Source organism: Scyliorhinus torazame, chromosome 7, assembly GCF_047496885.1.
Source record: "Scyliorhinus torazame isolate Kashiwa2021f chromosome 7, sScyTor2.1, whole genome shotgun sequence".
NCBI classification, from domain to species: domain Eukaryota; kingdom Metazoa; phylum Chordata; class Chondrichthyes; order Carcharhiniformes; family Scyliorhinidae; genus Scyliorhinus; species Scyliorhinus torazame.
This window is the reverse complement of record NC_092713.1, coordinates 274,412,176-274,432,546: the sequence shown is the minus strand read 5'-3', so window position 1 is coordinate 274,432,546 and position 20,371 is coordinate 274,412,176. Positions and strand designations below refer to the sequence as shown.

The window sequence follows — 20,371 nt, the reverse complement described above, 5'->3', positions numbered from 1 at the left end:
GTGAGTTTCAAAATAATTTATTTTATTTATTAGCACATACTTTGCATGGATTTTTAAAATGCAACATCTCACTTGTCGTGATATCATGGTTGTGTTGTAATTCATCGACTGACCACGAGGAGTCTCACCAGTTTATAAGTGAATGTTAGAAGAGTCAGGTGACCTCAGACTGACTGGAGAGCAGGGAAGAGAGGGGTTGCTTGTGCATGATCATACTGTTATTCATCTGTTGTTTTGCATATAGTTGACCCACAGTTAAAGTTAATAAATTGTTTATAGATTTAAATACAAGTGTTCTTGCAATATCAATCAGGCCACCCGACAAGAACATTACATCACTCACCTCACTCTCTCACATGCACAAAGATTACATACAGATGAAAGTGATATATGGTTACAATTTACAATTATTCCAGTCTCTTTCATGGCAGGCTTGTAGTTTTCTGAGATGCAATTGATGATTTAAAGTTGAAATGGTAAACTGAAGGATTTCAGTAAGCTGTGGGTTTCTTGTAATCAAAATTCCAACTGTGTCAATTCTCGGGTGAGTTTGAACTTGGAATGTTGGGTCTTGCTCTCTGTTAGGATCTCCCTGTTTTGAGGTATTGTTGTTTATTACCTTGGCCGCTTGGATGGCTTTCAGTGGAATTCTCTATAGAATAGCTTCCAGCTGATTTAAAGCAGACAACAAAATGGCTTCCTCATCCTGTGACAAGTCAATTTCCCAATCAAAGGGTGGTGTGTTGATTGGCCATCCTGTGTTGTTCTTTGACACTTTGAGACTTGAGAGGTCTTTATGTTGGAATGACCCACTCAAATTAGTACGGAGGCGGCACGGTGGCACAGTGGTTAACACTAATGCCTCACAGCGGCAGGGACGCAGGTTCAATTCCAGCCTCGGGTCATTGTCTGTGCAAAGTTTGTAATATTCTCTCCATGTCTGCATGGGTTTCCTCTGGGCACTCCGGTTTCTTCTCACAGTCCAAAGATATGGGGGTTAGGTGGATTGGCCATGATAAATTGCCTCATCGCGTCCAGGGATGTGTAGATTATGGGGTTACGGGGATATGGTCGGGTGGATGGGGGAGTGGACATGGGTAGAGTGCTCTTTCAAAGGGTCGGTGAAGACTCAATGGGCCAACTGGCCTCCTTCTGCACGGTAGGGATTTTATGATTCTATGAATTTGGCAATACCCTCTTGGATTAGTTTCAGGAAAATGCATTGATGCAACATCCGGCTGGACTGGTTCCATTTGTTCTCCCTTAAGACAAGGGCCTGGTTCTAATTCACAAAGGGAGTCAGGTGACCCTTGGACGGCCAAATGTTTCAGCCTGTTTGAGTTCAATTTTACAATATAAAATATTCATTCAAAGTTCATAATACACCAGGGCATGACTGGTGATATTGAAGTGGGGAAGAAGGAGACATCATGAAGCATCAATGAACAGCTGCTCACGTTTGGAAACAGGCATGACAGTAATGATCTCCAATAATCCCCGTTACAGATTTATTTTGTGTTTTTAAAATGTTATTTCATTTATACATATTATCTATTGTTCTCAACTTCCATTTTTGCTCTACAATCATCGTCCCTGCAAGATGCATACGCTGAGCTGATCCTGCACACAGCTTGGTCTGTGGCTGATGTTTAGAGAGCAATACCTTCATTACTGAAAGTTCTTTTAAAGTGAATAATGGTTTATTTCAGAGTGGCAAAAATAAGCAATGAACTATAAGTAGATATTCACTCACAATAATATTCTTCTTAACATGGTTATTATATTTTTACAGGATCAGAACTTCTTAGGAAATCACTTTGTGTTTGGTACACTTGGAATTCCTCTTTCCTTTACAGTCGGCTATATGGCAATGCCTTTGGCTGCATACTTCATACGAAACTGGCGGATATTACTTTTCACCCTGTCTCACTCCAGCTTGCTGTACATTCCTTTATGGTGGTAGGTAGCAACTGGAACTTTAACCTGGCTAAGTAATAGATAAGAAATGTTACTGCTGTTAACTTCCGCTGCTGATTCCAACCAGAAAGTGTGGATTATTCTTGAATGAGTATGAGGATGGGGTTTGGCATTCGCAAAGTAATACAGTAGTGTCGTGATGTCTCCATGATTGTAATGAGATGCTGGACATTCAGGTGAGATACTTTTTGCCTTCAATGAGTAATCAAATGGAATCAGTTGTCATCCCATTAAAATACCTGTCCAATTTTACCAGATTCAAATCAATGGGTTGAGTATTAAGGGCTGAATTTAATGCAACAATTTCTAAGTTCATTTGTGGTGATTCGTTTTCAGGGAGTTTCAGTTCCACACCACTATCAAACGGCACTTAGTCACTTATTTGGGTCCTGGGGAGTTTCTCACCGGTTTAGCTCACACTTAGAGGACTGGATTCTCTGCTGGGGGATTCTCCATTGCGCCGGCAGCGCACCCAAGCCCGGAGATTTCCCGACAGCGTGGGGCTTCGCACAATGGGAAACTCCATTGGCCGGCTGGCGGGGAGGAGAATCCCGCTATCAGCAAGGGCGCATTGCACCAGAAAACTGGTGTGGCAGAATGGAGAATAACGCCCAGAATTATTTTCACCACGACGGAACTGAACCTGGTGATCGGGCTGCCATTGAAAGGGTGCACCGATCTCTAAGTGAGCTTGTGGGGCCCCACAACATCCGACCCTTGGGCAATGTCACCCCCACACACATGGGTATTACTCCACCCCCCCCCCCAAGTAAGGACACCTCACTATGTGTTCCCTGGCAGTCCTCCCAATTCAGGTCCCCCCATGCCCCCTTACAGGCACCCCCCAGGATCCCCACCCATCACCCCACAAACCTCCAAGAGGTCCTTAGTACCTGCCCTGCATGCCCCACCGTTCAAAACCCCCTCCATCCTTCTTTCGTGAGCATGGCCCCCTCTGTTCCTGACCCTTGCGCTGCCATGCTGGCAGTGCCAAGGTGCCAGTTGGGCAGTGCCAAGGTGCCCACATTCCAGGCGGAGGGGCAGGGAGACCCCCTGCACTATCCCTGACCGCCCAGAGGTCTCCAACAGCCTAGGAGACCCCCTGGGTGCCTTTCTGCCTGGTTCACGTTTGTGTGGACCAGCACTGAGGCTCATAGATCCCGGTAGGTTGGTAGATCCCGGGCAAATGTGCCGAAGTAGGTTTAAAATCTACTTAGGTGTGCGCGGTTTGGTCACGCCCCTTTTGGGCATGCTTCAGATTCCGACGCCTCGCAGGACTTCGGTCGATCCCACCAGACGTGAAGGCTGCCAGGAAGCCTGCGAGAGGCCTCTCCCCGGATCTATCGCCCGCATTGTGCTCTCGCCCATGCGCAACGAGACCATAAAATTGAGCCCATAGTGTGCTCTAAAATAAACAGGTGATTATAATGGATCTTAACAAAATTATTTTGAGGTAAAGTATTAGCAACAAAAGTGACCTGAAATATAAATTGGACCTATAAATCTATCTATTGGAAAAATCAAAGTGAAAGCAAAGTAATTACAAATGCCAGGTTTACAGAGTCAGAAATTGCACTCAAAATCAAAAGGTAGGTTTCAAATTGTGATCAATCCCCACATATCAGGAGGCAGATTTGCAGGCGATGTTGCACATTTGAGGGTTGTGGAGATCCCAACACTTAATATATTCAAGGTTGATATGCAAATTTTTTTGGCCTCTCAGTTATTCATTGACATAAGGAACAGATGGGAAAGTGGAGTTGAGGCCAAGGATAAGCCATAATCATATTGAATGATGGAGCAGGCTTGAAGACCTGTATGGCCGACTCCTGCTCTTAGTTCTTATGTTCAATGATCTTATGGAAAATCAGCCACTATAGGGCCAACGTTTGTGGTTGGTGATTGAAAGCAAATGATTACCATCACAGTAATAAATGTGCATCTTGTGGCCGTCTCCGATTACTATGTACATCTCACATTGAGGGCTCGATTCAACAGAAACATTTCTAAGTGCCATTTGGATACATTTGGCGGGGTGTTCCTCGACAGCAGCGTTGACAGATCACAGCCTGTATTCAACGGCACTTAGTGCTGAAAACGAGCCCTCACAAGTTTCTTGCCATTACTGGCTCCCTCGCTGTCTGATTCGCCGAGTTCAGCTTCTCACCGCTAACAAGGGGGAGCTGCTTTTAAAAACTCCCTGACTACTCACTCCCAGTCAACACACAAGCATGGCAGCGCACAGACCTGCTCCTCCATTTGGGGACGGTGACCTGGCCAGGCGTATCGACACTGTGAATTAGAGGCGGGGCATCCTGTTCCCCCAAGGGGGTCGGAGGAACAACAGCAAGGTCAGCAATGCCGCCTGGGAGGAAGTGGCAGCGGCTGTCAGCGGGGGTGGCATAACCAGGAGGACTGCTGTCCAATGCTAGAAGACCAACTGGTTTAGCACACTGGGCTAAATAGCTGCCTTTTAAAGCAGACCAAGGCAGGCCAGCAGCACGGTTCAATTCCCATACCAGCCTCCCCGAACAGGCGCCGGAATGTGGCGACTAGGGGCTTTTCACAGTAACTTAATTTGAAGCCTACTTGTGACAATAAGCGATTTTCATTTCATTTCATTTTCATTTCATTTCACTATGTCCACTGAGCTGCAGGGGTAAATTACCAAATTCACAACACCCCTCCCCCACCCACACAAATCACTGCTGATACCACGCATCCAACCCACATCCGATCTTTGTTCTTATTCCTCAGAACCCCTTGGCATCCACTAACACAACCCTTTCATGTCCAGGGGCGGGGCCCACACATGCCACCTGCTATGGAACACCTCAACCGTGTAGCTCACAATGCCCTCTCTTTGTCCCTGCAGGAGAAGATAGCCCATATTAAGACGGGGGGGGGGCGTGGTGCCAGAGAGAGATATAAGTCCTCGCCCCCTATGCAGAACCAACAGCGAGGTTGACCTGTGCTACAGAGATGATGATCCACTGCCCCTTCACCCAGATGACCTGTCTCAAGCGAGTAGCTCACGTCAGACAAAGTGATCCTTCCCTCTCACTGACGACATGTTCATCGTCTCGCAGGATCTCCATCTGATGAGGATGGGCCATCCAGAGACGTTTCCCCCTCACCACCCAAGAGACCACCTCGGAGGAGAGCTCCGAGGAAACCGCTATCCAGGCATCACAGATATCATTCCCAACTCCACCAGCGCAGAGATACACACCTACGGCGGGTGACAATAGTGGACACACTTCTGAGGCACAATCTGGCGAGCACCACATAGTTGCTGATGCACATCAGGTGGAGGTAAGAACATCCAAGGGAGTCAGCAGTCTGAGATTAGCTGGATCGCAGGACTGAGCTGGGTCCAGACAGATACCGAGCCTTTTGACACGGTTCTCCCCGCGTTGATGCAGATGATAGGCCAGAACCGTGACATTCAGGAGGGGATGTCAGGTGTATTCCAGTGACTGCATAGCTGATCGGAAGAGCCCCAAAGGCTTCAGGCACAGTAGATGATGCCGACATACATGACGGTATACACGCAGATTCCTCTTCCGTGTATGCTTTCTGATACATCGTTTTATTTCTGTATCTTTCTGTTGTAACTCCGCCAATTTTCCTGAACTAAAAATATCCGCCTCATCCTCCACCTGTTCTTGTTCTTTTCCAACCATCTGATCAAAAATTGTTTCTGATAATTGAACTTCGACTTTATCGTCACTCTTTGATTTCTCCTCTTGTCTTACCCTGTGACTTTGCGACCTTGTTACTACACAATCTGGAAAAACCCCAGGATATTCATCCTTCAACAATTCAGTTGTCTGATTTTGCACTGGCTTATCAATCACACTAGGCATCACTCCCACCTCCGATCCAGCTACATCATTACCCAAGATAAATTGTATTCCTGGACAAGATAGTTTCTCTATTACTCCTCCTACCACTTCACCACTCTTCACTGGACTTTCCAACCTTACCTTATATAATGGAACACCACTCTTCTCACCTTGAATTCCACGTATTACTACCTTTTCTGGCAATATTCCTCTCAAACTACATAACTCCTCATCTCTTACCATCAAAGATTGACTAGCTCCCGTATCTCTTAAAAATGTGACTTCTTTACCTACTCCTTCTGGTACACATGAGTAAACTTTACCCACACAAGTAAATTCTTTAAAGAGATCTACATAGAACATAGAACATTACAGCGCAGTACAGGCCCTTTGGCCCTCGATGTTGCGCCGACCTGTGAAAACACTCTAAAGTCCATCTACACTATTCCCTTATCGTCCATATGTCTATCCAATGATCATTTGAATTCCCCCATTTTCCCTCTCCCGCCTTTCTGAAACAACGGGGTTTCATTTTCCACCTTCCAATCTGCAGGAACCATTCCAGAACCTGCTGAATTCTGAATGACAGTTACCAACGTATCTACTATCTCCCCTGCCACGTCTTTCAACACTCTGCGATGGGGATCACCAGGCTATGGGGTTTATCAACCTTCAGTCCCGTTATTTTCTCCAGCGCTACTTTTCGACTAATACTAATTTCTTTCAGTTCCTCATTCTCACTACTGCCTACGTTCTCTCGTATTCCTGGAAGGCTTGTAGTATTCTCCTCCGTGACGACAGACACAGAGGGGGCGATTCTCCAATATGGAGCCCAAGTGTTCGCGCCATAGCGTTTCACGACAGCGCGAACCGGGCCCGGGTACGACCGAGTCTGTCTCCCACAGGGGCCAGCACGGCGCTGGAGCAGTTCACGTCGCTCCAGCCTCCTTTTGCAGCGCCAAATGGACGGCGCGCCAACCTGCGCATGCGCAGTTGGGCCGCGCCAACCTGCGCATTCGCGGGGGACTTCTTTAGTGCGCCGGCCCCGACTCAACATGGAGTCGGTGTTCAGGGGCCGGCCGCGCCAGAAAGTAGGTGGCACCTTCTTATCAAACACCTCTTGATCAGGCTATACAATCTTTTGCACCTCCTTCGCTTCACTTGGGCTTTCCTTTCCCACTTTAACAAACCCCACTGACCTATCCTGTTTTATCACATCAGCCTTCCCAGTGCTTTTCTTCAACCACCAACACTGTGACTTTACATGGCCTAGTTTATTACAATGAAAATATTTGAAACTTTTCATTTCTCTTCCATCTCCTAGATTTCTTTTTAAATCTGAGGTACACTCACGTTATAATCTCCCATCAGATCTCCTTTACCTATACCACTTGAGTATTTCTCTTTTCCCCAGTTTCTATCCCTTACAGGCTGAAACTGATGTCAGAAACCAAATTTTGATTTATGAACTAATTCATAATTATCTGCCATTTCTGCTGCTAACCTCGCAGTTTTAACCCTCTGCTCGTCCACATGAGTTCTCATTACGTCAGGAATTGAATTTTTAAACTCCTCCAAAAGTATAGTTTCTCTGAGAGCTTCAGACATTTGGGGCAAAATTCTCCCCAAACGGCGCGATGTCCGCCGACTGGCGCCCAAAACAGCGCCAATCAGGCAGGCATCGCGCCGCCCCAAAGGTGTGGAATGCTCCGCATCTTTGGGGGCTGAGCCCCAACATTGAGGGGCTAGGCCGGCGCCGGAGGGATTTCCGCCCCGCCAGCTGGCGGAAACGGTGTTTGTTGCCCCGCCAGCTGGCGCGGAAATGACATGTCGGGGCGGCGCATGCGCGGGAGCGTCAGCGGCCGCTGACAGTTTCCCGCGCATGCGCAGTGGAGAGAGTCTCTTCCGCCTCCGCCATGGTGGAGACCGTTGCGGAGGCGGAAGGGAAAGAGTTCCCCCACGGCACAGGCCCGCCCGGGGATCGGTGGGCCCCGACGTGGGCCAGGCCACCGTGGGGGCACCCCCCGGGGTCAGATCACCCCCCAGGAGCCCGGAGCCCGCCCACGCCGCCTTGTCCCGCCGGTAAATAGGTACTTTAATTTACGCCGGCGGGGCAGGCAATTTCTCGGCGGGACTTTGGCCCATTCGGGACGGAGAATCGAGTGGGGGGGCCCGCCAACCGGCGCGGCCCGATTCCCGCCCCCGCCCAATCTCCGGTACCGGAGACTTCGGCAACCGGCGGGGGCGGGATTCACGGCGGCCAACGGCCATTCTCCGACCCGCTGGGTGGTCGGAGAATGACGCCCTTGGTCTATTTTCAAAGCCCTTATCCACCAATCAAAATTACTCTGTTTGATCCTTTCAAACTCCATGTATGTTTAACCAGGTTCTTTCCTTAAATTCCTAAACCTTTGTCTGTAGGCCTCAGGCACTCATTCATGTGCACCTAAGATGGATTTTTTTCACCTACTCATAGGTCCCAGATACCTCCTCTGATAGTGATGCAAACACTTCACTAGCCCTACTAACCAGCTTTTTTTGAATCAGTAATATCCACATGTCCTGTGGCCATTTCATTTGTTCAGCCACCTTGTCAAATGAAATGAAAAAGGCTTCTACCTCCTTCTCATCAAACCTTGACAATGCTTGGACATATTTAAATAGATCCTCACCAAGCCTTCGATTATGGCGCTCTTTCCTCATCACTATCCTCAAACTGTACATTCCCTTTATCTCTGCCAATTTTAACTGACTGTCATGTTTCAAGGCCATTTTCTGAAGTTCAAACTCTCTCTCTTTTTCCCTTTCCTCTCTCTCTTTTTCTTTTTCTCTGATCTGTGCTCTTGCTCTTTCTTATTGTTCTGCTCGGGCTATTCTTTCCTTTTTCCTCATTTCGTATTCAAGCTGCTTTAATTCTTTTTTATATTCCAGTTGTTTAATCTGTAACTGAATTTTTGCCATTCCTAATGAGTCAGACTGTATCTCAAGCAATTTTAAATGCTCAGCTATCGCCATAAGTACCTCTTCTTTTCGTGTGCTGTCAGATAACGCTAACTGCAATGTTTTTGCCAAATCTAAAAGCCTTTTTTAGTCTCTGTTCGTAAGGCACTGCGTGTGATCTTCTCCACCCTCAAAATGTCTGAGCCTCTGAAAGAGCCATTGTCCACAACACATTTCCTACTTAAACTGGAATACCACACCTGAAAAGCAAACACAAATATGCTCACCCCTCACTGTCGTTAAGTTGACTAAGGCAACCAATCACAAAAGATAGACTTTTACCCCACGAGCCCCCAGTTTATTATGGGACAGGGTTTAGAGAACACCAAAGTATATCATGGAGTTCAACTGACCCACAACTTTTAATAGATTTTGGTTATGGGGAGCACAAGGGCCCACTTTACAGGTGTGATGCAACAGAGAACTAAATTTATTTTAAAAACAAATCAATGTTTATTCTATGAACCCAGTTAACATTTTATAAACACACAGTAAACAGTTTATCAACTACCAATCCTGATAACCCCCCAAAAGATACAGTACTCTATAGATAACCCTTAATACCTTTACGAGCAACATCCATTAGTTAAACCTTTTTTACAAAGACAGCAGGTTTAAATTCTCTCCAGAACCAGGCATTACTTTAAAATCATCAAGTGATCAGGAGACATTCTTTTTCATGAAGAGAGAGAGATCAAATGCAGCTCTCCATCTGAAAGCGAAACTAAGACACTCTGCAGCTCACAGCTCAAATGGAAGTAAAAAGACAGACAGCCCAGCTCCACCCACACACTGACATCACTGCAGCTATTTGATAAACACCCATTTCTTAAAGGGTGCATTCACCTGACACCTCCTCCCAAGAAAATAAATGTACCATCAACTTTTAGATGGTTTCATTTTTCACCTTTTCACTTTCCTTTAAGAAATATTGACAGTGAATATACATTTTAATTTTAACAAAACAAAACACGCAAACATTTATAATAACATAGCCCATTTTAGTTCTTCTTCCTCCAACTGACAGTCTTGATTAACAGTCTCTTTGGACAAGAAGGTCTCTGCCGATCCATCCATTTCTCTACACCTCGGCATTTCTCTTTAAGGTAAGATACTTTAGTTCAATCCGATCACAGAGCCCCTTGTAATTCTCTAACACAGGAGCATTGGTTAACACAGCCTTCAAGAAGTCAAATGCCTGTTGACACTCCGCTGTCCACTTAAATTTGCTACGTTTCTTTAGCAAGTCCATCAGTGGAACAACCACACTGCTAAAATTTAGCACAAATTTCCGGTAGAATCCACTCATGCCAAGAAATCGCATTACTTCCCTTTGTGTTGAGGGTATTGGAAACTCCCCAATAACTTTAGTTTTCACATCCCGTGGGATCATTCGACCCTGTCCGATTGTATGGCCGAGGAAAGTGACTTGGGCTTTTCCAAATTCACTTTTGGCTAGGTTTATCACCAAACCCGCCTCCTGAAGTCGATCGAATAACTCCATCAGATGCTTCAAATGTTCTTTCCATGTCTGACTGAATTGGGTAATCCTGAAACGACTTTGTTAGTTAACCGCTGAAATGTGCCTGGGGCGTTTTTCATGCCAAATGACATAACTTTGAATTGGTATACACCATCTGGAGTCACAAGGCTGAAATCTCCTTCGCCCTTTCGGATAAAGGTACCTGCCAGTAACCTTCCCAGAGGCCACATCCACAGCAGTGAAGACTCATCTCAAACCTACACTTTAATCCCCGTTTTGTTATCCCCACCAACCCTTTCCTTGTGTTTGTCTTGTGTGCTTATGAGTAGAGGGTGGGACGGGGTTTTGGAATTAAATAGACTGGTAGACCATTGTTCTGTTATTCCTTTATATATTCTTTACCTTTTGCTATTAATAAACAGTTTGTTAATGCTTTATTTATAAACCTGGGGTGCCCCGACGGCAGCAGGATTCTCCATCTTGTGAGCCAGCTAATGGGGTTTCCCATTGTGGATAGTCCCACACCATCGGAAATCCCCCGGCGTGGGTGCGCTGCTGTCGCAACGGAGAATCCCGCCAGTGGAGAATCCAGCCCCTTGTGCCTGTAACTCATTGAGGCAATCATAGAATTATCATAGAATTTACAGTGCAGAAGGAAGCCATTCGGCCCATTGAGTCTGCACCGGCTCTTGGAAAGGGCACCCTACCCAAGGTCAACACCTTCACCCTATCCCCATAACCCAGTAACCCCACCCAACACAAAGGGCAATTTTGGACACTAAGGGCAATTTAGCATGGCCAATCCACCTAACCTGCACATCTTTGGACTGTGGGAGGAAACCGGAGCACCCGGAGGAAACCCACGCACACACGGGGAGGATGTGCAGACTCCACACAGACAGCGACCCAAGGCGGAATCGAACCTGGGACCCTGGAGCTGTGAAGCAATTGTGCTATCCACAATGCTACCGTGCTGCCCTTTTTGAAAGGGCTCGTCCGGGTTAAAGGCTCAAGGGTTAAAGATCTCTGGGAAACACAAATTATTGGTTAACTCATTTTTGTTGGGTCTCTGGGGTCTGTGGAGCTGGAATTTAACGTGCACTCGCCCAGGGTGTCGTAACAGTTCACAAGAGTTGAATTTCAGTGTGGCAGTTAATTTTGGTACCTTGACTTCAGTTGTTCTGGACTCTGAAAATGAAAATAATCTTGCTAATTCCAGCTAATTCCAGCAGCTCTGACAGCCCTCTGGCTTTCTCGAATGCTCTTTGGAATAGATGGCAAGGGAGAGAGACAGGTAAATGACGCGGCGCTGCTCCTAGCCCCCGGGGCAGGAGAATAGGGGGCTGGGAACGGCCTCCGACGCCGGAGTGAACCACTCCGGTTTTTACTCTGGCGTCGGGACTTAGTCTCCCGATGGGAGAATTGCGCCCATGGGCTTCAATGATACCTTCCAATTTATTTATTTGTTTTTTAAATTTAGAGTACCCAATTCTTTTTCTCCAATTAAGGGGCAAGTTAGCATGGCCAATCCACCTAGCCTGCACATCATTTTGGGTTGCGGAGGTGAGACCCACGCAGACACGGGGAGAATGTGCAAACTCCACATGGACAGTGACCTGAGGCATACTCCAGTAGGCGAAATCGGGATGTCACTAAAATCAATACTGGAGATCCATCAGATAATCAAAGTAACCGGGCAGCTGGATACAAAAAGATGTCTACTTTAAGATATCCAACTCCTCAAAAACAGGAGAAATATTGGAGGGCTCCCAATGGCTGAAAGCTTTCTGCAATACCTCTGATTTCTGAGAAAGAATGCAATAGGTGCGATTCTCTGGCCTCCTTACACTCACACTCAAGCAAAACGAGGCCAGTGAATAGCAGAGAGGCCAAAAATGAGAACCGCACCAGGCTCCAAACAGTTTGTGATGCAACTGACCCGCTCCCTTGGCAAAATCGGGATCTTGCTGTAGCGAGCTGAGAAACCAATTATCACCACTTAAGTCTAATTTCCATACAATGAACAGGATCCTTCCCATATCCAATGACCATTCAGCGGCCTACCCAGCAAGTGGTCACGCTGACGCCGATTAGTACTCCTTTTGAAAAACGTGAACCAGGTGGGAAGGGCTACTGTGGGGAACCGAGCAGGTGAGTAGCCACTTTTGATCGCAGGCAAAGAGCCCGGGGGTGCTGGGCTTGCTGCCCCAGGCTCGGTGGGGAACCCTCGGCTGGGGATGGGGGACCTACAAAGGAGTGGGCCACCATAGACCGTTTGGGGGGAGGCACTGGGGGGGGGGGGGTCAACCAGGGAGCAACCGCTCGCAGCACCACCATGCCAACCCCTAGATCGTTTGTTCACCTGTTCCGGAGGAAACCCTTGTCCCTGCCCATCTGTCTTAACGACCACCCGTATCCCCCACTGACTGTCGAGGCCTCTGGCTGTGCAGCTGAAGGCTATTGGTAATAGGGAAATGGCAAACGTAGTTCAGTGAGCACTCCACACATCCCAAGTGGATTCCTGTGGGTGGGTGGGCCATGTAACATGTAGAAGTCATTGCCTAGCTTCCCTGATGCCTGGATGCTGCCTGCACATTGCAGGAGGCAACACCACACACACAGCAGCCAACATCCGAACACCCAGGGGACGGGTCACAGCTCCAGGGAAATGTCCACGGCCGAAGGTTGGGTGGCTGCCTGGAGAGATGGGCCAAGGGTTCTCAGGTCGGAACAAAGTGCGGAATAAAGTGTCAGAGGAGTCATACTGAGTGTGCACAAGGGTGTTTATTGTGTGATACAATTCCCCCCACTCACACCCCCGTCATTCCTTCCCTACCCCTTTCCCCCGATGCCCTCAGTAATCCTCGGTATGGCTTGCCTTTCAAGCTTTACTGCTACGTCTCAGTGTTTCCCCAGGATACACATCAGAGGTGGAGGAAGCCAGCTTCTTACAACATCCCATGGCCTTCAATGCCCCTGGCGGGCATCCTCTGGCGGCTCTTTGGCTGGAGGGCCCCGGCTCACTGGTGAGCGACACATGCACAGCCGTGCTACTCTGTGCCAGGTGTTGACTGTGAGACATGGCCTCATCAATGGGGTGGAAACCAGGGGAGCTGGTGGCCACCATCGCCACTCGAAGGGAGGGACCGGGTTGGCACCCAGCGCCCCTCCTCCTGGTCGGTGCCCACAGGGCCCCAGGGTTCACCTTGGGACGAATTGGCAGCTGACTTGAGCCCCGGTTGCCCCTGCATCATCTGGCTCTTCCAACCCTGGCGGCTCTCCGATGTCTGCATCATCGTGTCAATGCCCACGGCGATGCTCCTCAGTAACTGGGCCACGCTGTGCAGTGCCTTGACAATGTCCACCTGCGACTGGGCAAGATCCACAGCGCCTCGGCCATTCCCATCTGAGAGCGGGACATGTCCCGCAGAACCTCATCAATGTCAGCCTGGTAGTGTGTTGCATCCCCCCAGCGATTCGGACATTCTGCCAAGATGCTCAGCCATGGCCATCACCGATTGCGTGATGCCTTGGACACCTTCACTAATGGTGCCGGCATCATGCACCAGGCTCTCCACTGTGGTTGCCACCCTAGCAGTGTTGGCCTTGGTGCCACGCATTGCCGGCGACATCTCCAGTGCCCGGGGTCTCTGAGACTCCTCCAATTGGCTATGGACCTGCAGGATTGTTGCTGGCATCTCTCTCTGAATGTCCCGGCCACACCCTAACATCTCCATCTGTTCCGGATAACCCTGTACCAGAGGCTCAGCATCAGGCCGGGACCCAGCTGGGTCCTGGGATCCAGCAGACCTCCGATGACTGTCTTGCCTGGGGGTTCCTGCCTCCACCTGATCTGCATCAGCAACTGTGTGGAGCTCATAAGATTGTGCCCCAGAAGCCTGACCACTAACATTTCCCACCGAGGGTGCGTATCTCTGCATTGGTGGAGGGTGGGGATGACAGCTGTGATGCTTCAATCGTGTCTTCCTCTGAGCTCTCCTCTGAGGTGGTTTCGTGGGAGGCTGGAGTGGGGAGGGGGTGGGGGCGAGGCACCCGGGATGGGCCCGTGACGTCGGCTGGAGGACCTGCAGGAGAATGTCGTCAGTGGGAGGGATGTGTCAGTCAGTAAGGCAATGGCAACTCACATTTGACAGGTCCTCCGGGTGGCTCCAGTGGTTCCTCACCTCTGCGGCTTCGCCAACCTCAGCATGAGTGACCGCTCTGTCCTCGGCCACCCCAGTCACCTCCAGGACCCGCTCCTCGAAGGAGGTGAGGATTCTGAATTACGGCATTCCTCCACCGGTCTGGGCCCTCTCCCGATGGTTGTGGGGGAGCTTTTTTTAAGGAGACACATGGAGGACATTGTTAGCCATACATACATACATACATAGTTCACAGTGGTGGGAGGAGGAGGGTGTGAAGGAGGGGTTGGAGAGTATTGAAGGGAGAGGGGGTGAAGGGAGGGTTGGAGGCCACATGGAGAGTTGGGGGGTGCTTGCGTGGAGGCGGAAAGATCTCAAGGGGGAAGCACTGGCTGCCCTGTGGCTCACCCTCTGGGCCCCTCAAGGGAACAGGACATCTCCCTGGCCTCAACTGCGCAGAGGAGCCTCCCCAGGTGCGCATCACTGAATATTGGGGCCGGTCTCATAGGGTTGGCTGAGAGAGTTCTGCATAAGTGCTGTTCGACCTTGTTAGCGGGGGGCTGGTGAGTGCCGTGCCGGTGAATCAGCTGGCGAGCCTTCATTTGTGGAGAGAAGCCCATGGGGCCTTGTTAAGTGGACCAAGTAACATTGAATACTGTTCCCAGCCTCACCGGGATGAGGTCGAGAAGCTGGCGGCAGTTCCTGCTCAGTACCACACTTAGAAATCTTTCCAGAGAATCGCACCTTCATTTTCCAATATTCCCTAGATTTGCGAAAGGTTCCATGAGGTTGGAAAATAGCAACACCTTTATTCAAAAAGAGAGGGAGGTAGAAAGCAAGAAACTATAGGCCGGTTAGCTTAACATCTTTCATAGAGAAAAAGTTAGAAGCTATTATTGAAGACATTGTAGCAGGGCACTGTGAAAACGCCAAGGTAGTCAGGCAGAGTCAACATAACATTGTGAAAGGGAAATTGTTTTTAACCAATTTATTGGAGTTCTTTGAAGAAGTAACATGCGCTCTGAGGAGAATCGAATCCAAAGTAGGGAGGTTATGCTCCATTTACACGGGGCATTGGTGAGACCACATCTGGAGTACTGTGTACAGTATTGGTCTCCTTATTTAAAAAAAGATGTAAATGCATTTGAAGCAGTTCAGAGAAGGTTTAAGAACAAAGAACAAAGAAGAGTACAGCACAGGAACATGCCCTTCGGCCCTCCAAGCCTGTGCCGATCATGGTGCCCGAAGTAAAAAAATACTTTCTGCCCTTACTCAATCCAGATCCCTCTATTTCCTCTCATTCATGTACCCATCCAGGTGCCTCTTAAATGTTGCTAATGTGCCAGCTTCCACCACATCCTCTGGCAGCGTGTTCCAGGCACCCACCACTCTCTGCATGAAAGTGAATCAATAATTTGGAGGATCAAAGTTGTCGCTTTACTTCTGAGAAAGCCGCCCTCTGTAGCTGGGCGCATTCCCATGGTCGGCCTTTTTGAAAAGTTGGTTATAGTGTAGCCAGGTTCAGGGATAAACTTCCCGGAATAGTTCACGAGCACCGGGAATGGATGGAATTCCATCGGTCCTCCTGGAACAGGGGCCTGTCGGATGGCCCGTACCTTGTCCTCAACTGGGGGGGTAGGCCATGGCAGTCCACACTGTAACCCAGATACATGACCTCATCCACGTTGAAGACCGCCATGCCTTGGAGTTTCTGTATCCCCTGCTCAGCGCTTTCGTGGGTGATGGCTATCTCGACCGTCTGCTCCAAATCTAGGTGGGTCTCTGCTAGGAGTTTTCGTTGCGTTGCCATGTCGCAGATTCCACAGACCAAACAGTCTTGCAGGGCCTCATTCAACATCACCCCAAACTTGCAGGTTTCAGCCAGTTTGTGCAACTGTACCAAGGAGTAGCTAATAGATACACCCTGGTCCTGGGTGGTTGTATGAATCCTGAATTGGCAAACGCTTATAGGAGGCTTGTAGTTAAAATGTTCCCCTACAAGGACAACTAAGGCAGCAAAAGACCACGTATCTGCTGCACCCGGGTGGGTCAAACTTTTTATGATATTGTAGGTTGGTCCATCACAAACCGTGAGTAGTACATACTGCCTTTTCCATTCTTCCGCAGTGATTGCATTTGTCCAAAACAAATACTGCATGTGTTCAATGTTCTGCCCCCAATCATCAGTACCTGCATCTTATTTTACAATGAGAGGCATCTCTGCCGGCAGGTGAGAGGCTTCCTGAGACCTAAACAAAGTGGTCCGAGTACGCAGCACTTGGTGCCAATGGCAGCTCCACTTAACCCTCATCGCCAGTGTAGAATTGGCAGAGAGTGAACACACATGGAATGGCTGGTAGGATGCAACAAATACTGATTTATTCTCAATACATATACTCTCCACTCCCCAAAGGATCTCCCTTATCAGGTCAAGGTTTTAATACTAGGGTTCCCCTCAGTAAGGGGAAGTCCCGCCCCATTACCGGGAAAGCTTGTATTCCGCGGGGGCAGTCACAGGGAACCGGATGGTCCACACTCCATGACCTCTGTGGGGGTTGTAACATCTTTTCTGTAACTGATATTGTATATGATATTAATAAAGCAGTTTGAAGTCCTGGCTTGGGTCATTGGCTGTGCGGAGTCTGAATGTTCTCCCTGTGATCTGCGTGGGTTTCCTCCCACAAGTCCCAAAAGACGTGCTGTTAGGTGAATTGGACATTCTGAATTCTCCCTCTGTGTACCAGAACAGGCGTCGGAATGTGGTGACTGGGGGCTTTTCACAGTAGCCTCTTTGTAGTGTTAATGTAAGTCTACTTGTCACAATAAAGATTATTATTATTGAAAGTAACTGCCTGAGAATGACCACAGTAACTCAATATATGATAGGCCACACAACCATCATATGAAACAACCATCAGTGCTACTGACAGGCCCTGACAGGGTGGTTCTAAGGACCTAGTCATCATGAGGATGGCAGAGGTCACTACTATATGCACAGTAGCACAATGGGTAGCACTGTTGCTTCACAACTCCAGGTTCCCAGGTTCGATTCCGGCTTGGGTCACTGTCTGTGTGGAGTCTGCACGTTCTCCCTATGTCTGCGTGGGTTTCCTCCGGGTGCTCTGGTTTCCTCCCACAAGTCCCGAAAGAAGTGCTGTTAGGTTATTTGGACATTCTGAATTCTCCCTCTGTGTACCCGACAGGTGCCGGAATCTGGTGACTAGGAGCTTTTCACAGTAACTTCATTGCAGTGTTAATGTAAGTTTACTTGTGACAATAAAGATTATTATTATCTCCCTGGGCAGTCAAAGTCTCCTCCTGCTCTAGTGCTCAGTCATCTCCAGATAGGTAGACTGTTGCAGTACTGGTGGTGTTCAGGGTATTATTCCCTGCTCCTTCTCCTCCTTGGTGCTGGATGCTGACGCTGTGCCTCTTTCTGTTTGGGGAACCTTCCCTGTACGCACGAGACTGCTGCTGCAGCTGATTTACTCCAGGCCGGAGAGAACTGTACCTATATCCAGTGGCTGACTTCCCTGCTGGAGTTGGAGATTGCTAAAGCCTGGCTGGGTGATGCTTGTTCCCGACTCCACTAAGGGTGGGAATTCTGGATCCACATCCCACCCGCTTTTCTTTTTATCCAACCAAATCAACCCGTTTCAGTCTAGCAAAATCTGTCCCGATGTCTGACTCTCTATGACTGTTTATTGTCACAGAAAAGATTTGTAAATCAAACTACATTCCTGCAGAGGGTGCTACAAACGCATTTACGATTGAAATGGTTGGAAAGGTAATGGCTTAATTTTCTGACTGCACTAGGTTCATGAAATATTCCAGGATCTGGTTCAATCCCTTGTTTGACCTGGGTGTTACACAAAGAAAAATCACAGCCTATATGGCATTTTTAGTATGTCTTTGAAAAAGTGTTTCCACGCAATGCTTAATACTATGTAGCCAATGAGCCAGTTTAGCTCAGTTGGCTGGACAGCGGGTTCGTGATGCAGAGAGAGGTTTTGATTCCAATACTGCCAGAGGCTATTCATGAAGACTCAATCTGGTCCCTCACCTGAGGTGTGGTGATCCTTAAATTAAACTAGCCAGCTTGCTCTCTCTCAAAGGGGAAAGCACCTATGGTACTTACTTTTTATAAAATGTGGCAATAAATATAAAATCTAACCCGGTTTCTTCTTTCTTTTTTGATCTCAAACACTAAAGACCCTAACAGGGTGCAAATTTATTTAAAATAAAGTACTTTTAATTTCAGATTTATTCCTGAATCTTCACACTGGCTACTGCTCCACTAAGGGTGGGAATTCTGGATCCACATCCCATCAGAAGGGTGCAGGAAGCTGAAGCGATACTCCGACATGCTGCAAAGAAAAATGGTGTCACTCCACCAGAGGTGCTCTTCAATGATATTGAGGTACCTGAACACAACATTGTATTTGTTTGCTTTGTGGTTGTTCAACTCTTTAGTACAGGCCTGCTCTTTAATTCTCAAACTTTCTCTTCATCCTTCTCTTCAAAAAGTGTTAACATTTTGCTATGTTATAGGGCGGCACGGTGGCGCAGTGGTTAGCACTGCTGACTACAGGGTGGAGGACCCGGGTTCAATCCCAGCCCCGGGCCACTGTCTGTGTGGAGTTTGCACATTCTCCCCGTGTTTGTGAGGGTTTCACCCCCACAACCCAAAGATGTGCAATTTAGGTGGAATTACCATGCTAAATTGCCCCTTAATTGGAAAGAAATAATTGGGTACTCTAAATTTTTTTTAAAAAAACATTTTGCGATGTTACAGTTCATGGAGAGGGTGGTGGGGTGTGGGGGGGGAGTCAGTCACCTCCTTTGTCCAAGTGATAGGCAATCTATTAGTTTAATTGGCCATCAAGGATCTCGAAACCCAATTCCGTCTTTACACTAAAGCAAATTTAACCCATAGGAATTAGATATGAGAGTTCAGACTGAACTGTTTTTGCTTCCCTGGGGTTTTATTGGACAACTTCAGTGCTACAACTGCACAAAGAGAGGGCTAAAAGTGATTTATTAGGCTCATCACTGTAGTGATCTTATATATACATGAAGGGTTAATGTGTAGTCAGTACAGTCAGAAGATCACAAGAGGGCAACATTAACAGGGAGTATAAATACAAGCTCAATCTTATTTTCCGCTCTCTTCGGGTGTGTTGTGGCTAGAGAACAGAATATACTTAGCTCAGAATGCAAAGTATATTATTCATAGTTTAACTAATTCTATCTTGTTTAATTTAACTACTAGTAAAAGTATTGAAGAATCGAACTCACAAGTTAATTTATTAGTCACGCAATAAATGATTTTTTATCACTGGACGACGTTGAGTATTCATCATCATCAAAGTTAAATACATCTCGGCATAAACAAACGAGTAACATATATTACTCCATGGTACCAGGCAACTAGCTTTAAGAAAGATTACTAGTAAGATTAGAAAAAAAAAGAGAAAAATCCAGTACCGACTATTCAACTGTGGAAGACTTCACCGCAATCGGATCCTCGATAACCAATCGATTCGATGGACCACGTTCAAGCTCCATGGCAGCTGAAAACTACCGGTAATTTAAATTCAAACTGGAAACTCTTCAAGCAGCAGTTCCAAATATATTTGGAAGTGCATGATTTAAATACTGCCTCTGAAACCAGAAGAATATCACTGCTACTGTCAATGGCAGGTCAGCAAGCTATAGAGATATATAATTTGTTTATATTCTCTGAAGAAGAGGACAAAAGCAAATTTAGTGTGAGAAGCGCGAAGTTTGATGACCACTGCAAGATGCAGACGAATGAAATCCTGGAACCAAAAAGAAAATGCTGGTCTGGCAGCATCTGTAGGGAGAGAAAAGAGCTAACGTTTCGAGTCCGATGACTCTTTGTCAAAGCTAAAGACAGG

General features: G+C 47.6%; 1 pseudogene; it reads left to right on the top strand.

Annotated features, from left to right (window-relative positions):
* LOC140427397 (organic cation/carnitine transporter 2-like) overlaps window positions 1–20,371 on the top strand; it is a 92,324-nt pseudogene that overhangs the window by 14,247 nt on the left and 57,706 nt on the right.